This window comes from Chrysemys picta, chromosome 12 (assembly GCF_011386835.1).
Source record: "Chrysemys picta bellii isolate R12L10 chromosome 12, ASM1138683v2, whole genome shotgun sequence".
In the NCBI taxonomy this organism is placed as follows: domain Eukaryota; kingdom Metazoa; phylum Chordata; order Testudines; family Emydidae; genus Chrysemys; species Chrysemys picta.
Genome location: NC_088802.1, coordinates 22,046,514 through 22,050,615, shown reverse-complemented (window position 1 = coordinate 22,050,615; position 4,102 = coordinate 22,046,514). Strand labels below are relative to the sequence as shown.

The 4,102-nt window shown below is 41.0% G+C and overlaps 1 pseudogene; it reads right to left on the bottom strand.

Annotated features, from left to right (window-relative positions):
* Positions 1–797: 797 nt before the first annotated feature.
* On the bottom strand, positions 798–1,723 carry LOC101938444 (olfactory receptor 5V1-like; annotated as a pseudogene).
* Positions 1,724–4,102: the final 2,379 nt, after the last annotated feature.

The window sequence follows — 4,102 nt, the reverse complement described above, 5'->3', positions numbered from 1 at the left end:
TCTCAGCTGGGAACCCTGTTACCCACCTAAGGGTTTTTTACATGAAGCTGGGTCGGGAGGAGAAAGAAGATGCAATTAGAAGGAAGAGACCGGTTATAACTTGTATCCCAATGGTCAGGGTAGTCATCTGGAATGTGTGAGGGCCCCGCTTCAAGTGCTTGATAGAGACAGGCTTGAACACAAGAGTTAGAGAGAGACCCACATGAGTGTATCCTGGTGGTTATGGCACCCACATCCCCTGTTTAAATCCTAAATTTATTTGTGGCTCTAGCCCTCCCTTGAGAGTAAACCTATTGGCTCCAATGATTATTATATTATCCTTATTATTATTATTATTATTATAGGGTAGAATAAGGTAATTGATATTAATTAGAGTTTCAACAAATTACTCAAAAAGAAAGAAAATTAATAGATGAAGTGATTATTTTTATAGAATTGGCCAGATCCTCAGCTAGTATAAATTGGCCATAGCTCCCCTGAAATCAGAGGGCCAGATTAAAAAGATATGGAGAGAGGGGAAAGGGAGAAATGTGTGAATGACTATAAGCCTGGTGCTCAGAGCACTTGCTCTGGATTTAGGAGACCCAAGGTCCAGTTCCCTGTGCTCCAGTGACTCTTGTACAACTGGGAATCTGGCCCGCTGACTTCAATGGCACTACACTGATTTAAACCAACTGAAGTTTTGTCCCAACATGTCCATCAGTTACCTGAGCTGAGAATGTCTCAAAAACAAGTTATGCACAGTTCTATGATCTGATGTAAAAATATGTAATTTCATTTATTTAAGATCATCAACATTACTTGAGAAATTTCAATTTCCTCAACATTTTCCCTACAGCCGTTTTCACCTCCTTGTTTTTCAGGCTGTAGATGATGGGGTTTAAGATGGAGGTCAAGACGCTGTACTGTATGGAGAACATTTCATCCAGCATGACAGAGGAGACCAAGCTGGATTTTGTGTACTGGAGAAAACCTGTCAGGTAGAATAAGACAACCACAATCAGGTGGAAGCTGCAGGTGGAGAAGGCTTTACGCCTGCCTTCCGCAGAGCATATCCTCAGGATGGTAGAGATGATGTGAATGTAGATCAGGGTAAGGAGAAAGGAGCTTGATCCAAGTATGACAGCAGAAGTAAGAAGCACCACTTGATTGGTGAGGGTGTCAGTGCAAAACAGCTATGACAGAGGAGGGAGCTCACAGATGAAATGGCTGATTTGATTGGGCCCACAGAAATGTAACTTGAAGGTAAAAACAGTGTTAAGCAGGGCATGGAAGAAATTTATTGCCCATGCAGCGCTCACCAGCTCAACACAGATACCTTTGCTCATTCTCTTCATGTAACGCAATGGGTCACAGATGGCAGCGTAGCGGTCATAAGCCATGGCTGAGAGAATGAGAATTTCAGCACCACCTGAGAGGAGGATGAAGAACATCTGGACAAAGCAGCCAATGACAGAAATAATTTTGTCCACTGCTTCAGTGTGTTAGGCACCGTGACCGAGGAATAGCAGATATCAATAAAGGATAAATGGAAGAGGAAGAAGTACATAGGGGTGTTAAGGTGAGCATCTGCTCTTATCACCAACATGATCACTATGTTACCACCCAGAGTGATTAGGTAAATAACTAAAAACACTGAGAAGAGGAAAATCTGCATATGTGGGTTACTGGAAAGTCCCAGGAGAATAAATTCAGTCATTGTGGTTTGATTTTTCTTTGGCATTTATTCAGGAAAACTGTGACCTGGAAGACAAGCAAAAACAAATGAAATTAACACTTATCATAAAAATAAACTGAAAGAGTATGTAGAGATCATCTGTTCCATAGGATGAATGTAAAGAGCATCCTATTCCATTCTGTAAAATACGTGTTTTAACTAGACTAAATTTAGAGAGAGAGAGAGAGATGTGAGATCGTATTTGACAAATTAGGCTGGCTACACAAAAGGCCTTGGGCACCTGCCACTTTAGATGCCTAAATCCCAGAATCAGGTCCTACTGCTATTCACAAATACCCTGCTCAGCTCTGACTAAGGGATAATCTGATGTGGGGCTCCGTCAGTCTCTCCTCTTGAAGCTGTTCCTCTGTGGATAAATCATAAAAAGAGGCAGTGCAGGGTTACTGGATACTTGGTCTTCTGCATCTGCGGTGGGTGTTCTAGCATGTGAAGTTAATCTGATCAGTAGAATGACTGTAAAGAGAGCCTTATTTCAGGCTGTGCAATGTCTATTTGAAATATACTAAATTCAGTGAGAGAGAAACAAAGATGCTGGATGGAATTTGTGTGTTTTAACTAGACAACACTGGCCGGATTTGGGCACCTAACTGCCACTTTAGATGCCTAAATCGCAGAATCTGGACCCACTGGTGTTCACAAAAACTCTGCTCAGCTGGGACTAGCAGACAGGCTGATGTGGGGCTCCCTAAATCTCTCCTCTTAAAGCTGATCCAATCTAGCTCAAATATTAGAGAGGAAGCACAGCAGGGTTACTGGGTGTTTGGTCTTCTGCATCCAGGATAAGTCTCTAACCACCAGGCTATATAGTGTGTCTCTCTCTCTCTGTGTCCTAATGTTTCTTTAATCCGACCTTATAACTTCAACAGAGCTACAAATGTGGTACACCAGCATGGCAACTGGCAGATTGCCTCCAATGAAACTATGGCTGATTTACAATAGCTTGGCATGTGGCCATATGTATAAAAAATCTAGTTGAAAACACAATTTATTATCTATAGTATATAATTACATTCTTACCTATTAAAATCATTTGGATTTTTCTAGAAGAAGAAATGAATGTTACAAGCAAACATTCCCTCAGCACAGTGACATAATTTTGAAAAGGGGGACCTGGTAGAAAACTAATGGGACTTTTGTTCCTAAGTCATTTAAAGTGCAACTCAATGGGACTTTTGATTCATCATTCTGCACATCTGAATATCAGTCTTTATATATAGTAGAGAATCTATCCTGCCCCCATGGAAGTCAGCGGTTATTTTGACATCGGTTTTCACGGGGAATGGGAATGAAGCCAATGTTCTCTCCAATGTACAATCTATATTTGTCCCCATATAATCTCAGACAAAAAATAACCTCTCTTTCATTATCAACTCATGAGACAATACCTAAGTGAAGAGGTAGACCTTGTTCTAGAATCTGAATGTCAACACAGGCGGATTGTGTGGAAAGGGAAATCTGGCTAATTCTATAAGAAGTACCTTTTTCTATTACATTTTGTAAGTTTTGTAGGACAGTGGTTTTCAACCTTTTTTCATTTGCGGACCCCTACCTGGATACATGAAAGTATTCACCCATTCAAATGCCATTTACATGCTCTGTCAGCAGGTCATGAATAACCCCGCACAAAAGAAATTGCCCATCCAAATTATTTGTCAAATAATTTAGTGAAATCAGTATGAGTTCACAAATAACTCAAGGGCACAAAACAAGGCCAACATTCGCAGCTAATGTTTGACTGACTAATGAAAACCACTGACATGGGTCTCCGACTTTTTCAAGAGATCAGAAACTGCCCCCTATATTTCTGAACATTTTCCGATGTGAATAGTATACATTTTTATTAATTGTATAATGTGTTACATCATGATAGACTATCAGTATTATTTCTCTTTCTACTTCTCTGTGTGTCATTTATTGTTCCATCATCATTTCTCTCTCTGTGACAAGTTGGACCACTTTTATTAGTGAAAAAGACAAGCTTTCAAGCGACACAGAGTTCTTTTTTGTCACTGTTCAATGGGTAGAACATCCTCTGTGGGTTATCAATTCCATATCTTGTGGACATGAAGTGAGCCAGCATCATATGGAAAATAAACCTGCATCAGAAGGACATTGTTTTCCCTAGGAAAGGGAGCATGGGTCTGGGAGCCATGAACCGGATGGAGATTCTCAGGGTCTCCTGAGTGGGGTTTGCTCCTTACATGTGGCTGACTGTGGAATGATTGGTAAAGTTCAGAACAACTGCACCTGTGTTTCTCCTCTATGGTCCACTAAGGGCACCCAGTCTCAGGCATCCTGCTCCCCAGTCATTACCTCTCTTGGGTGGAGACTTGCATCACTCTTCCTTCTGACAGGCTGACCAGT